Here is a 17700-nt window from a genome sequence, read left to right on the forward strand (position 1 = left end):
CACATTTCTGGGGTTAATTCAAATGTTTTTCTTTTCTTTTTTTTTTTTTTTTGGTATACTCTGTTATATGTTATTTCGTTAATTTTATTTTAGTAATAATCAAAATAATACATATGTATATATATACCTCGAACATATTGTCATATTACACATTATAAAAGGATTTCGGATGTTTTAAATGATAGTTCTACATTTATTCCGTTTGATCAACCACGTTTTCAAATGTCTTAATTAATATTTCGCGATTACATATCTTTACCCCTACTTGTATAATGGGTGCCTGGGCTTGCAAAATAGTTTATACTTTAGTTAAGTATCTGAGTTATCCTATAAACACAGTGGAATATCTTTTGACAAAGAACTACCGACCTTGCAAATACTAACAAATGAAACTCATTAGTATTCGGCACTGTATTTATATGGATCATATTCGATTGTCAGTTTGCCAGTTTACATTCTATGAAAAAGTAAAAATGAAACTAGTTAAATAGATGAAAATAACTTATACTGACTTATCAAGAAATTGTCCAAGTTTCACCGGTTTTCACAATATACGTATGATTAATTTTGAATATTTCTCATTTAAATCATTTTTTTTCTTGCAAACTTGATATATTCCAATTTCAATCATGTTCCTGTTCCAATTACAAATGATTTATACATTTCTGATATTTATGGTTAAGTACAAACTATGTAGTAGGTGGTATTCCGAAAGGTTCGACATCTAAGTATGTCTATCAAAAAAGAGTCGAAAGATACCATATGGATATTCAAACCCATAAGTAAAAAAAAAGACTTATAATGACACCACGAAAATTCGTTAATTTTGCTTAAGTCCAGTGTAAATGCTATGTTTATAGCTTTTCTTTCAATGAATGTCGGTCTTGAAAATTCAGAGGGCATATATGTATAAATAAGAAGATGTGGTATGACTGCAAATGAGACAACTTTCCACAAGAGACCAAACGACACATAACAACTATAGGTCACCGCACGGATTAAAACAATTAGCAAAACCCATACGCATACTCAGCTATACCAGGCCCCGAAATGACAAATGTAAAACAAATTAAACGAGAAAAAAAAACGGCCTAATTCATGTACAAAATAATGAACGAAAATCAAATATGATACACAGCAACAAATGACAACCACTGAATTACAGGCTCCTGACTTGAGACAGGCACATACAGAATGTGGCGGGGTTCAACTTGTTTGAAGGCGCCAAACCTCTGCTAACCATGCTTGCTACGAAGATTTATTTTCAAACAGAAATGTATCATACTTCGAGAAAGTCTGTCATATATTTCGTGATATTACGTATGTACAATGTATATTATACAGTGAGACTTTAAGTTACGAAGAAAATGAATACAACGTGCCACAAAGTGTGAAAGTTTCGAATTTCTGAATCAATAATGAAACTAATAGACAGGCTCTAAATTTCTGTAGAACCAGGGTTATGTCAAAGAAGTTGTTGATAAATATTCCGTATCAACTTCATAAATAATACACGATGGTCATGAAGTATAGATTCTAGAGACTGACGTTGTTTGTCATCTTCATTACGTGTTATATTGTTCTTTTATTTGTCATTGTAAATTATTAACCTTAACTGTTTAGTCATTTTTTGGTAATATCATAATTTGGCGTGGCTCGGTACTTTTACATCCCGCATTTGTGTTATTGTGATATGGTGTTTTTTTGTATTCTTGTCTTTCATTTTTGCTTATGTGACATATTTGTTTGTTTTTTAGTGATTAAGGTTATAACACAAGGTTGACTGCTGTACCCCTATTTTTGGACATCTTTACCTATTATGTCTGTTTGTTTTGTTCACACATTGTTGTCAATATTATGGAATTTTATGCGACTGTCATACAAATGAGAGGTTTAGATAGCTATAAAACCAGGTTTAGTCCACCATTTTCTACATAAGGAAATGCCTGTACGAAGTCATTAATGTGTTTAAGCTTTAGATTTTGCCGTTTAATAAGGCACTTTACGTTTTGAATTTTCCTTGGAGTTTAGTATTTTTGTTATTTTACTTTTTTCTACCGAATGTAGCATCTCAATTTATCCTCATACAATAAATACTGATTTTAACTGGCCATAAGTGGATTAAGTGAATGTAAATTTTGAGGCCTAAGTTCATCTCCGGTTTCCGTAGCTTTCGTGTTGCTAAGTATTTAGTTTTCTATTATATTTTAGAAATTGTTCTTTGTCCTCTCATTGTTATTTTGGTCATGATATTGACAATTTTTATAGGACTTTCAAATATTTCATTGGTATTTTGTCTTGTATTACAATAGAAAATAAGACACCGATCAGACGACTCTTATGGAAGCTTACTACTTTAGATTTTGATAACATCACTCTTTTGAGTTGAAACAAAGTTATATTGTAACTGTCATCAATTAGCGAATTATTAAAGCTTCAATTTTAGTCGTTCGTCTACATAATACTGTTGGCGCCACTTTTGTCAGAAGATCACCCCTGTTAAGAAAATCCGTATGATATTAACATCCACACTCGTAACGTACCTATTGAGATATTAAACGCTATACAAAGGGACAGGGGTTATGCTACAGCTACGAAAGGTGAAGGTGAAGGTGATAATGGAAAGATCGTCATGTTTGTAATAGATTCTTGTATGAAGTTTTCTGTCTCTGAAAATATCAAGAAAAAGATCCAAAAATAGCGAGACTTTCTAGTGTCTGTGAATCTTAAATGACAAAATCTCTTCAATATATGCGTGGGGTATGAGAAATAGATCATCAACATTGATCAATATATCTGCAATTATAATGAAATATTAATGTTTGTTTATTCTCAGTTGACCATGTGCACATGGTAATAAAGTCGTGAGTCGTCATATCGTCACATTGAATTGCTAGATTAAAAAAAATTCGATTAATACAATATAATCGCATATGAAACAACACATACCTCAATAAACCGTCCTAATGACATATTATCAAAAACTAATTCGAACAGATAACAGAATGACCTTGGGTTTCAAGGTTTTTATTGTATGACGTCATGTAATATCTCATTGTTAGTAATGAATTAAAATGACTAACAGTACTGTAGCTGACGTGTTGCTGTATATTCTTTAAATTATTTGAAACAAAACTAAGCTAAGTTTGTATGAATTATGTTTCATATGCGCACAAAAACTAGGCATTCAGTAGGAGTGTACGATAAGTAATCATTGAAATACAAACTCTTTGTTGATAATTAATTAAACCAGGTTCAACCCACCATTTTTTCTTAAAATGTCCTATACCAAGTCAGGAATATGGCAGTTGTTATCAAATAGTTCATTTCTATATGTGGTGGCGTTTGTTTTTGTTGCACTTCGGTGTTCTTGTTGTTCATTTGTTTTCCTCTTATAGTTGATGTGTTTCCCTCGGTTTTGGTTTGTAGCCCGGATTTGTTTTCTCTCAATCGATTTATGACTTTTGAACACCGGTATACTACTGTTGCCTTCATTGAAATATCAGTTCACCAAACCCAACAATAATGTTGTCGATAAAAAAAAATCCAACATTTTGATAATATCTTTTTTGCTGTATTTGTTGATTAAATCAGTGTTTACTATTCTGTTTAATGAGAAAATGCTTCTGATTTTCCAGTTCAACTATGAGAATAGTAGTGTAAAGCGTTGGGAAAAATTTAATTGTATGATTGCAAAATTATAGTGATTATTGATTTTGATTTAAGCTATTCAGCAGATTAGTTTTTAGGAATTCAATTGACATCGCTGGTTGAATATACCCTAACAGAATATTCTAGGTTGTATACAATTGTTTTATTCCCCGGGACAGAATTGCTGAAACCAGGTGTGCACAGCGTGTTTGGAGATGTTGGGTTTCAATGCTTTCAAACCTCGTGTAGTATTTGAACTTCATACTATTTTAATTTAAGCACCACTGTTGCAACGCGGGCTTAACGAACAAAGCCACGTATCTTAAATGCTTTCTTAAAACCTATTTCAATATGGAACATGGTGGTTGCAGGAAAATGAAAAACAGAAAAAAGAGGAAAACATTCATCAATTATATAAAGAGGAACATCAAGAACACTTTGCATGCATGTTGTCTGTCAAAAGTAAGTATTAATTACAGTTATTCGTAGGATTAAACAATAAAAGCTTGTTGTTTGAAGATATAAACTCATCCTACTATAACTTCACTTGGATGATAAGTAGCCCTTCAAATACTATCTGTCATGATTTATACATTTTGATTTTCAAACAGACGTAAAGTCCATTAGAACACATAAGGACAATTACATCAAGACTGGATAAGAGTTCTCTAGTAGTGCTACTAGATCCATGAATTGTTAATATGTTGTTTGGTGAAAATTAAAAAGATTTGCTTGTACTTGCAACTGCATCATACAGTGGACATATGTGGCTTGACAATGATTATGCAAATTAAATCTGGTATTGCCGTATCCAGTATCACAACATGTGTAGACGCGGAACGACATGAAGGCTATCATACGGTACTTTTTCGTGTTTAAGCCGATTTGGTTATAAAAGATGGCTGTTTTGGTTCCCCTATTCTGCTGTCTCACTGACTTTTAACTTTGAACAAGTGTTTATACTGATAGCATTACTGTGCAATCTTAATTTCTATCTTCTGGAGCTACTTCACTTATAAGACAGTTTACAAGCACCTCTTTTTTAACTTGAAATCAGTTTATAGATATCAAAAAGCAGTATATAGAACGTTGAAATCTCTTCTTCTTAATTAAAATAAAACACTCAACAGGCTTAAGCATAAGTAGAACAGTCTTTTCGTTTTAGTATTATCTGTGTGCCCTGGTAATCTGTTAACTACTTTCAACCTGAAAATACCTTCACCCATTACTGTAAAGTCACAGTACCCAAATTACACCGAGTACCCAAATTGAACCTAATTACCAATTAAAGCTACAGAAATCTTTCAAGTTTTCTTTGAGACTAAACAATTTGTAATTTTATGATTTTACATTATACACGTCTTTCAACATAAGATAATATATTTAAATGTACATAAAACGTTCACAGTATATATCAACAAATGAAGCATTCACTGGAAAAAGTTAAATCTACGGAAACGTCGACATGCGACGTTCACAAAAAGTTATCTTTTAAAAATTAGCAAATAAAATGTGTTACAAGCATCCATTTCTTACAAAATGAATAGTAAGCATGGACTAATGTGAAATTGTTCTAAATATTTGAAGAAATAAAACACATTTGTTATTCAATTTTTAAGGATGTGAATTTAAGCATGGATGCAATTTGGGTACTCCTCATTACAGAACCATGGATCGTTTAGAGGTCAGTTCAAGCCCATTTTTCTATGATTCACTATGGATACAAAATTGGTGTAACTACATAGTAAATACAGGTACCTCTACAAAATAAACACAGATTGGAAACTTTTGTCTGGATCATAAAAAAAACGTAGGTGAAAAAACTGTCAAAATAGGTGCAATTTTGGTACCCTCACGTTAAGTGATTATCATTGCATTGCATGTAAATGAAATTTAAAAAATACTGCAGAGACAAATGGCAGATTTTTATTTCAGTTGATAACAAGTCCTATATTTAAACATATAATATTTCCCTGGATTTGTTAGGATTGCAAGGACCTGTAAATAATGGACAGTCAAACTAACTATGCGGTAAAAGCTTGCATATCTTGTCATCAGGACAGTAATAATACGGACAGCATTCAGGGTGCGTATTGCATGGTCTTATAGGACAGTCATGTCTTTTAACAAGCCTAAAACAAAACGTTTACAAGAATAAATTCATTCGATAAAACAATATCAATTCTAATACTTTGTTGTTTTAAATAACAGTATATCTTGTGTATATCTGTGCATACAAACTGTATTACTTGAGGCAGGAAACCATTCGTTTTTAAGACATAATTCCAGTAAATGTAAACGTTGTACACTAGTAAACCAATATAGGTCTGAAACGGCCATTTTGATCTTAAGAGCTCTTAAAAGACTGAAGAAATAATTGTAAAGTACTGTTGATATAAAAAAGAAGATGTGGTATGAGTGCCAATGAGACAACTATCCATCCAAGTCACAATGTGTAGAAAGTAAACAGTTATAGGTCAAAGTAAGGCCTTCAACACGGGGCCTTGGCTCACACCAAGCTATAAAGGGCCCAAAACCACTAGTGCAAAACAATTCAAACAGGAAAACCAACGATCTAATTTATATAAAAAAACGATAAACGAGAAACACTTATGAACCACACCAACAAACGAAAACCACTGAAAACAGGATCCTGACTTAGGATACGTGCATAAAAATGAAGCGGGTTTTAACGTTTTAACAGGCGCCAACCATCACCCTAACCTGAAACAGTGGTATAACATTACAACATAAAAAGACACACAATAAAATATCTATCGAAATGGCTTTACTCGATCAAAATGACAATACACAAAAACAAGTAAATATTTAGTCTTTTAGTCAATTTAAAACTAATCAACTGCGGTAACTTTAATAGTGTTCAGGCAATTCGCTTGCAGTCAACTTAGAAATATGTATTCTATGTTCAGACTGTTCAGTAGTTGCAATTTACTTGTATACTTCAAAGTCATACCCAATTATCTTAATATACACTGAACTGTAACGAATTGACTAAACGCGAATTCACTGAAAAGTACTGAATTGACCGCAGTAGATACATCTGAATATTGACTAAAAGACTGAAAATAATAAAATAACTAATTGTTCAGACTTTTCAGATGATGTTAAGATCAACATGATCGCTAACATAGCTAAGGACTAAAATTGATAGTGTTTTGTTTTCTGATGGAGGTGTATATCAGTTAGTTGCAATACTAGTACACATTTTGGATACTTTATTTCGTACTTTCACATGTATACGTCTAACGTAACACACAAAAATTAAGGGAATCGAATGTACTTCAAACAGAAATAGTGACCGGATGTATGCGTCTACGTCCAATCTACAAAATGTCGCCATCGGAAATAGGACACAATCGATATAACATATTATTTAAAGATACATTTTTAAGAAATGTTGCGCCAAATGTAAATTGCCATATTTGTTTGTAAAAAGATTTCTAAAGTTATAGCAAAAGTTTTGAACCAAATGTTTGTACCAATGAATAAATTTGCTGATTGTTTTAAGTTTCTCATGAAATTGCTGAATAGATTATTTTCCATTTATACAAAGCATGCATAGATTACATTTGTATTCTAATAAGAAACTGCAACCAAGAGTGTACATTTGAAGCTCCTTTGACATGGGATAAAAAAAAAATTCTAAATTAGTTCTTAAACTATGTAATTAAGACCGCTTTAAATAAAAGCATCTTCACGTGATATCAAATTTGGTTTAAGATTTATGTCGCACAACTTCATAAACAAAACCTTTGGATTTTTGGAGAATTTTGTTCAGGGTAATTCAGTAACTTAATCATTGTCTTGATGTTTTAACAGTAAAACATATATAACGTTCGTTAAAATCTAAAAAGTCACTACAGACATTATTTAATTTATCTTTCCATAGTGTATCTCCAATTTTAGACATTGTTATTTCAAAATCCTCGAATAGGTAGCGCGTCTGTTTAAATTTCTCTTTTTACTCTTGATTTTCAACATTGTCTTGCAATACAACCACACACAAACATTTCAATTTTGCCATAAATATATTTCATCATGATATAAATTGTAGAAGTTATTATGACATTAGATTTGCAACTGATCTTTTACCGGTTTTTCGATGAATCTAGATCAACGGAATTGTCTCCGTTATTTTATTGCTTCATTCAATTGAGATATACTCAAATGTTGAAATTACTTTACTTCAAACAAGTATATACGACAAAGTGACAACAAACAAAGGTTAAATAAAATGCACATCAGTCTACAGACTTAAATTATGGGAAAATCGCATCGAAATCTCGTGCTCGCCTTGTGTTCATGGTGTTTTAGGTTCGATCCTCAGAAAAAGCTCAAACAAAAAATTCAACATGGATATGTGTTTCTTTTGGATATTTGAGCAAAGAATTGGCGGCTTTGACATGTTTGAGTAAAATAATGCGTCCGAAAATGGCGACATTTCTGCTTTGTAATGGGGTTTATTTTACTCCATGGAAATTTTTGTTAAGAATGCTGTTTGCCCTTTGGTCTTTTCTTTATCATTGTGGTATACTTCGAGTTTTGGTTTGTATGGTCATTTTCTGTCTTCGAGTCATGACATTCGTTCTACTGTAAAAAGGAATATCCCCGCAATACATTTTGGTTTTGCCATTTCTGAATCTATTTGTTTGAAATTTATTTTCGCAGAAAATTATGATTGGTCATGACTTTTGCATTGTTAGGACAGCTATTATAATCTACAATACACTAAATGTGACTATGAAATATGTTGTTACTTTTATTAAAACGGGTGCAGCTTTTTTCCATTGTGCATATCCTTTTGATATGTAATAGTTTGTAATAAATTTGCTGTATTCAAATGACTAGTTCATCCATTAACAGACTGTTTCAGACCTAAACTCGACTCACTCAAACATGTCGAATAATCAAACTATACGAGCCAACTCACATATGAATAAGGCCTTTGTCTTCAAGCATTTCTACATGTGCCATGTTGACTGGAAATAAAATACTGTTTATATTAGATATCGTGAGCAGGTTATATATTTTTCTCATGCACCACGAGCATGTCGAAATTTAGTAGACATTTCCCCGTTAAGAAAAGGTTGCGAAATACACTGTCATGCTATTCGGATTATCCTTCATAAATACCGATTAAATCTAAACCAAATTAATGCTAATGATGTAAAAATAAAAACAACAACTTGAATACTTGTTGAGCTGTGTAATTAAAAACGGGACCAAAAAGAACTAACCAAATAGTCATTAGGTCAATCTATCCTGCCGATGTTGGTACTTTAGGTTCTTAAAGTTTGAAAATTTATCAACGAGGCATTAAAGAAATATATTTCATAAATCGTGTCAATACTAAAGCACTGACTTCTGAGTTGATACTACCCGCAGGGACTAGCAGATACTCAGTTAGGGTACCAACCATGTGTTAGAAAATTAAAGTAGCACTTTATAGTTTTGATGGTTCCCGAATTTAAAATCAAATCAGTAGTCTTCTCTCCATTCATGCACGCACATACACATACAACTAAACAGTTTTAACAGTAATTCATAATGAACAAAATATATTTTGCTTGTGTGTTCGTTTGTTATATGTAATTGTTTGCCAGCTCTCAATATTATAAGTATAACTTATATTATGTTTCAGAATAGTATCGTTTTTACTTTGTTTATTAAGGTCAATTGCGTTGTTAAAAGGACCAAATGATGTTTCTGATATTTTAACTTCCAACTAACTTTTTTTCTAAATCAAAATCTTTAATGGAATGCGCTTTTCTAAAAATTTTTTTAATTAGAAGGTAATTAGGAATCGTCCCCATTCCATTCCTCAAATCATTCTTATACCACTTAACTTTCAACACTACCTTACATAAAAAGTTATAACAAAAGTAACATGCATAGAAGGAGATGTTGGTTATGTGTCTATAGTACATCGTTACAACAACACAAGTGCATAAATGACCTCTAGCATTCAGCATAGTCTTCAACTATAGCCAAATGTCTTCCTAATTTGTGAAAGTAATAACCTTCTATAGTTTATAAAAGTTGTGTTAACATTTAACGGAAACAATCACAAACCTATCATCAACACTTAATTCTCAAAATAACAGGGAAAACAAACATTTAGATATGACACTACCGCAATTCCTGCAAGCTCCTGACGAAGGACAGACGCATGAAAATATGGCGTTGCTACATTTTTTATATATCTGAACCATCTTCTTGTAATTGCGATCAATGAGCTTGCAACGGTACTTAAAAGGAAAGTTTAATAAAACCTGTTAAATAAGTTACTGTTTGACGTAATCGGTTAAAGATTGGTGACACGAACAAGAAAGGTCCTTAAATGATAGATGATCGATACAATGAAGGTTATTTGACTTCAGACCGAATTCTATTTGTGTGTTACCGTGACAACCGTCTACGATCGATCAGTCAAATAACTGTAAGTAAGGATGGGACGGATACATATACAATTAAAATTATAACTCTGCAATATCTACATGCGATAAACGCAGACATTTACCCGATAATCTGTATTCAACTTGGTCGCAAGGACAAATGCAAAGCAAATATATAAATTACTTTTAAAATATTATCTTAATATTTCATTATTGGTACTTTTACTTTTTTGGCTAAATAAGTTACAAAATTGCAGCATAATGACAGATTATTTCTACATCACTCAATATCGACAAAATGCTATCATCTGAAATCAGTACCGTCTTAAACAATCATACATTGTAATGTCACTAGATGAGTTAGTTTTCGTAATATGAAAAATAATACAAGTGTAAAGATACTTCAAGCTTCGTTTGTGTTAAATAAGAGTGTTATTACTTCTCCATTCTAGAGAAAATCCTCTATCGTCATTGGTTTTTTGTGGTACTTTTTTAACTTCAGGATAAGGTGTTTTTCATGAACCTGATAAAACATGAATCAGAGAAAAAAATGAATAGAAATAATGCACTGCAGTTAGTCGTTTTAAATGCATTCTGGTGAGTTTGTGTGTGTTGAATCAAAGCACAATTATGTCCTTAGTTAAATGGAAATCATTAATCGTCAACTACCTATTCTAGAGGCGGCGTGATTCAGATGTGGATACTAAAAAAACCCAAATATCCTTTAGAGATCATACAATCTAAGATTCTTTCATCTTGCAAAAGTATTAAAACATTTGACTTTTCTTCACTTTACACATGTATTCCCCATTCCAAACAAAAAAGACGTATTGAAAGAGTTGGTCCTACTTTGTTTCATAAAAAGTAATGACCAAAGTAGGATCTTGTCTTAGGGAGGAATAACGTACTTTTTAAAACAAATCACTCTGATTCAAACAAAATATTCTTTCGAATCTTTCTCCTCTCTTGGGATATAACTATTTCTGTACATTGGGATACGTTGTTCTCCGTAAAATATAATGAATATAATCCACCTTATATGTTGTTTGAATATTTTTAAGGATGTCCATACTTTATATTATTGGAATTTATTCGTCGAAATTGGCAGCAATTGATTCTTAGATGATATTAGAATATTTTATTAGAATTTTCTAATGGCGATAAACACCGTTTCATACACTCAAAAAAAAAAAATGCTTTTGCATTTAGGCAATCGCAATTCTTTAAGAAGTTTAAATTAAGATGTTATCTACACATTTCACCTCTCTTCTATCAAACGTTAAACTATGAATTGAGAATTTTTGCTGAATGAATAAAATGAAATGTCAGTCTTCGGCACTTAAACGATTTGTATTTTTCCGTTGCGTTATCTGAAGTAAATGAAACGAAAATTTCGTGAAAGTTAAACATGTGACGTAGAAGAGTTCAATCAGTCAAAAAGGTCAATCCGTCAGATCAGTCCGATTAGTAAAAGACTGACTGATTCGTGACGTGAGCTTGACATGAACTTGACAGATCGCTGACTGATCAATAAAATAGTAACGCGTACGGTTGCAAGTATTTTATTCCTTAAAAATGTTCTACTGCTTACAAAGATGAGATAAATTTAACATAATTGGTATTAACATATATACTAATATTAAACACTTCATGTTTATCTGGTCTTATTGTTTGGCTTGATTGCTGTCTCGTTTATGTATTACAAATTATCGCATTCATTCTGATTGAAAATGGTTTATATTCGAATTGACGATACTTACAAAAACTCAAAATTTATAAAGTAGCTTACACTTACATATTTGGAGAAAAACGGTACAGAGTTCAATGGTGACACCAAGACAGGCAAAAATTTGTCAATACAGAAACTGTATTCCTGTCAGTAGAATAATAAATGAATTTCATCAGACATGCATATGCAATAAAATTGAAAATGGAAATACAAGCATTTCTTTTGTAACTGAACACAAAGATCGTTCCGAGACGAAAAAGAAAAAAAAAACAAATCGGCAAATTACAATCAAACGTTCAATTCTAAAGAGATTCACATTTTTGCTTACCTCCCACGAGCACAAACAACAGAGAGACGACTAAACAAACAGGAACCTTCATTCTTCTTGTTGGTTCTCTACAACAAATAATAACATTTGTGAATATTTTTGCGATGATATGTCGTTATATAAAACGAAGGGAATAACTGTTTAAAATGACAATGGGAGACGACTGTAAACAGCAATTGTAAGAGATTCGTATGGGTACAATCAAATTATCCTTATTCTTTATTATGGGTTCACACAGGTTGTCGGGACTATATATGTTTTGTCCCTGGTTAACGTATGTCTTAATTTCTTCTTTTTTTTTCATTTGAAGTTCAATTTGCATTATTCTTAGAATATCCATATCATCTAATTTACATATTGTTTTGAGTTTATAAATTAACTGAATTCCATGAGAGCAAATTCCTCAAACGATCATTTGAATACTAATGCAAAATAAAAAAAAGTTACTGTTTTTGTCAGATTCATTCCACTGCTTTTAGTCAGGACTGATTTTACATGTTTTTTATTGAAAGATACATTGAACATTGGTACAGGTAAGTAAGGTAAGTTGTTAAATATGGCTGACGACTACCAATTAGCGATATTTCAAAAAGGTAGTTATGTTTTTATTTATCGTAAGCATTTTGTTAAGTGTCAATGTCTTGGTGTTCGGTATTTTTGTTATACTTTTTTCCGATACCTGTGCAAGCGGACCACCTTATAATCAAACAGGTACATGTCATAAGTGCTTCATCATTAACTGTAAATGTACTTTCTGTTACAGCAAGTGATAAAAATGTATCACATTGTTTCGTGCATCAGACTTTCATATCGTACAGATGTCATTAGTAGAAATTTACATAACCGTCGAATTCTAAGTACGAGTAGGAATAAATCAATAAATCATACAGGTAAGCTATAGGGGCGATCTTGCATTGTGCAAATGTTATGCACAGTCAAAATAATGTGTAGGCAAATGAATTTTACCGTGCCCCATCTTCGCGTTTCTTTCGGAAAAAAAACATTTATCAAATGGATCGATTTTAATTTATTTTATTTTTTTTTTATTTTTTTGTTATACAGAAGAGTAGATAAGAGCCTTTTCGTTTACACTCGCTAATTGATATTTTCTGAATTTTAACAATACTTTCACAACAACAATGTGTTGCTCCTATTTAACATGTTTAATGTATCTGATAAGTTTTATTCGTTAACATTTAAAAAGAAACTTTTTAGGTTAATTGGCCCTTTCACAACTGACGAATTATTTAAAGCTGATTGGAAAAACATATGAATAGGTTAGGTTTTTTTAATCTTATTTCTGTTTTGATTTTTTATTTCACTGTGTATAGTATTGTCACATTTTTTATGTGCATGTCACAAGTCAGAGCATGTAGTACAGTGGTTGTCGTTGGCTCGTGTTTGCATATTGTTTTTCGTAAATTATTTTGTTATGAGTTAGACCGCTAGTTTTCTCATGTGAATTGTTTCACCTTTTCATGTCGATGGCCTTTAATAGACGACTATACGGTAAAGGGTTTTTGAATGTTGAATGCCGTACGGTGGCCTATAATTGCTTGCTACCCCTTCATTTTGAATCTGATGGATAGTCTCATTGGTAATCATACCACATCTACTCAGTTTTATAGTCTTAAGCTTGGAGGATAGGATAAACATGATAAAATATAACAATATTTTAACTTGACTTCTTATGATTCGTAGTCAGATGGTGTCAGAGTCATACACTTATTGTAAATCTCTACTAGGACGGATGTGCCTCTAACATCACAACTGAAAGCAAATCAATGCAAGGTGAAATCAATGAAAACAAATGACAATTTATCATCATGTTAAAAATAAAATGTCAATCCATGTTTATAATAAATAAATTAGGTATGCTAGTTATAGAGAAAGTCCAAATAACTGTCCATTCCTGGGAAATAATGGAGCGGAGTCCCGGAGGGCCGACGCCCATTATTTCCCAGGAATGGACAGTTATTTGGACTTTCGCTAACTTAAAATACACCTTAAATATTAAAAACGAATCTTCAAATTATAATATTAAAAAGAATCTTATTTAATTTTGTAATGGTTTTCTTTTCATTTTCCCCGTCCTGTACCCAAGAATCCGCAGTCAAAATTTAAGATCAACCTGACCATCTACTCACTTAACGAAATATTTATGAACAGTAGAATAATAACTATAAAAAGATCTTGAATAAAATTTTTTCAGATTTATGTTTAAAGTCATTTGATTCGCACGTCTTTCTTGTAGTGGGATTTAAAGGATATTTATTTGTGTCTTTAAGTGGTATTTCGGGAGAGTAAAAAAATTAGTATTTATGCATATATGTTAATGGATTATGTGTGTTTTTCGTTTGATAAATATTGGATGTAGAATCGTCTGAGAAAAATGAAATGGTACAACTAGAATGAATTTTCAGGTATGTAACACTCTAGTATAGGTTATTTAACTAATAACGGTGTGCTCGATTTTAAGTCATATCGAAAACAAAATGCTATTCTATATTACAAACCATTTTATTCGATGAGATACAATGAAACAAGAAAACAGTATTTCATACACAACCCAACATTTTGTCTTTCCTTTTGCTAATTACAACGAACAAAACTCTTATACATTGTTTTTGTAAATAGCAATACAAGCAAACTGAAAGTATTTTGCATTCTTCCCTTTTATCAGAAAGGAAGCAAAAAAGTTTTAGAAACAAAAATGTTTAAAAACATTTCTGGATTCCGTTTTGTATGTATTTAACATAAGTGGAAAACTTACTTTTAATTTCATTTAAACATTTATTTCAAGATTAACGCCGTTTATTTGCACTGCCGATATAACTGTTATATTTGCCACTGGACATATAACAACAGTGAATTAATTCGATTATGTTACGTGTTTCTTTTGAAAATTAAATAAAAAACCCGCCCAATATTTAACACAAGCCTTATTTAAATGTTTTCCATACCCCTCTAATTTTACTCATTAGTACTATATTTAAATTATAACAACGAACAATCAAATAGAATACCGAATTTGCCATTTTGACCATTTCAGTTTCTTGGACTACTTATTCTACTGAACAACAATATTATTGTAGATACTATCCGATTATTTTTTGTGTTTTTAATTATATATATAAAAATGCAACAAACTATTTTTGATGTATAAAATCAAAATATTTCAAGGAAATGATATCTTAAACGGTAAAATTAAAATCAAATCTTTATGTGAACTATATTTTTCTCTTACTTTCATTATCGAATAATATTAATGTGTTCAATATTACAATAGAATTCACTGACTCACACACAGTTAACACATTTGATATTTTGTAGATGCGCAGAAGAGGAATGGGACTCAATGGAAAATATTCGTTTTTATCCACTATCCGTTACAAACATTCAGCCAAGATTTGCATCGGAAAGCAAATTGTGGATTATATTGTTGATATTAGTAAATGCGATACTATATTTTACACGATGGAATTGCGACTCGCAAATAAAGCTGTTTTTTAATAATGAGATATTTAGTGTTCATTGTATTTATACGATCCCAATTTTAAAAAATCCAGTATCAGTCATTTTAGCAAGTTTTCATCTTCATTCAATATCGCGTTACGTCCTTTAGAATTATTCCCATGTGTGAACACTTTTTAAGAAAGTGTCCATGGAAATATCCAAAGGGCAAAACGTTCGAATGAATGAAGATTAACAATATAAGATAACTCTCCATTCCTGAAAAATAATGGAGAGTTTGAACAAAAGATTTACGTCACAGGTGTATTTTAAGTGTCGTTCTACATTTTGCATGAAGCGCGTAATTGTTTCTTGCTTTAAAATGCGCTAGATTACATTATTTTATATCGATTAAAACTTGCATTCAGTTTTACACTTCATATGACTAAAAATATACTTACATAGGAAATTACGTCAGTGTATTGGAGTCTTTGAATATTAATCAATTTTCCAGCTTTTATACATGACTATGACACAAGGAAAATATAAACGACAACAAATATAAACTGAAGTATCCTGCTTTGCGGCTATAGGTCTTTTCATGGTTAATGTTCCGTTACATGATTAACAAATTTTAATGATCAGAAAATGCACGTTTTTTATGGATCCTTGTTGGAATACAAAATAAATTTTAAAAATAAATAAGTGTTATGTAAGATGTCAAGATGCAATTTAAAAGTTCATAATGATGAGAAATTTATCACTGCGATGCATGACAATGGCACACATAAAGGAAGAAACTAATGCAATGGAATGTACATCGAGACAATATGTAAACTGAAGTATAATGTTTTGCAGCTATAGGTCTTTTCATGGTTATAGTTCGATTATATGATTTACAAATTTTGCAGAAAATGCACGTTTCCTTCTGTATATCCTTGTTGGATTACAAAATAAATTTTGACAATAAATAAGTGTTATGAAATATGTTTAGATACAATTTAAAATTGCATAATGATGAGTTATTTATCACTGAGTTACATGACAGTGGAACATACATAAAGTTAGAAACCAATGCAATGGTATGTACATAGAGGCAATAAAAACGATATCTGTCTTTAAATTTTTAAAAATTGTATCAAACATTATTTATTTCAGATGCTTATTCAAAACTTGATGAATGCATTTCTGCTTGTTTTTCTTTAAATTAAAGTATAAACATCAACTATTACCACAGAAAAGCTACGCATCACTTATTCAGGTGTTAACAGTTTAAAAAAAGCAGCGTCACATAAATTCATCAGATATCAAAAACCTTGGTCAAATGCAGATAATTTTCTATAACCTATAATGATTAGTGAGTCCGGTAATATTGAATATGAATAGCTCGTAGATTTTTCTTTTAATATCGAAGATACATGTCAAGATTCTTTTGACATTCTTTGATCTTTTACTTTAAACATGCTTTTTTACTGATGTACCACATGTTGATTAGGTACTTTTTACAGTACGTTATATATTTATAATTTTCTTTTCCTACGTTTTTACCTCGAATGCTTTTAATCTTGCCACAGAGAGACAAATAGTTGCAATAAACATTAAGGCAATGAAATAAAACAAGATATGTTTAAGTCACATACCTCATAAGAATTATGTAGATACATGTATATATAGACATAAATTTAGTTAGGACTAGGGTTTTTCTTGTAATTTATTGAAAACTAATTGCATTACAATTACAACAACTTACACAATGTTACATGAACAACACTACCGGTGCCACATGTGTAACAGGATCTACTTAACCTTCCGGAGCACCTGCAATTATCCCCGTTTTGCTAGGTTCCATGTTGCTCAGTCTTTACTTTTCTGTGTTGTATTTTGTCTTTTTGTAGTTTTTTGTTGTTTTTTTTGTTTGTTTTTGTTTTTTGTTTTTGCTATGACCATGTCAGTTTGTCTTTGACTTATGAGTTTGAATATTCCCGTGGTATATGTCACCTCTCTTTTAGAACATGCAGTAATAGTCTATAAAATCAAATACCTTAAAAACGCAATATTATATTATTCTTTATAATTCTCATTACTACATTTTATAAAAGTGTTAGCAGTTCAAAAGTTGATTT

At 31.2% G+C, this 17700-nt stretch overlaps 2 long non-coding RNA genes across 3 annotated transcripts in view; both read right to left on the minus strand.

Annotated features, from left to right (window-relative positions):
- LOC127706164 (uncharacterized) overlaps positions 1–17700 on the minus strand; it is a 122125-nt gene that overhangs the window by 54923 nt on the left and 49502 nt on the right. The window lies entirely within an intron of this gene.
- LOC127706158 (uncharacterized) overlaps positions 1–17700 on the minus strand; it is a 37150-nt gene that overhangs the window by 15074 nt on the left and 4376 nt on the right. For both annotated transcript variants that reach the window (XR_007984264.1, XR_007984265.1), the window contains exon 2: positions 12125–12192. This is a non-coding gene — a long non-coding RNA (uncharacterized LOC127706158). The remainder of the gene's footprint in view (positions 1–12124; positions 12193–17700) is intronic.

This window comes from Mytilus californianus, unplaced genomic scaffold (genome assembly GCF_021869535.1).
Source record: "Mytilus californianus isolate M0D057914Y unplaced genomic scaffold, xbMytCali1.0.p SCAF_6, whole genome shotgun sequence".
Lineage (NCBI taxonomy): Eukaryota > Metazoa > Mollusca > Bivalvia > Mytilida > Mytilidae > Mytilus > Mytilus californianus.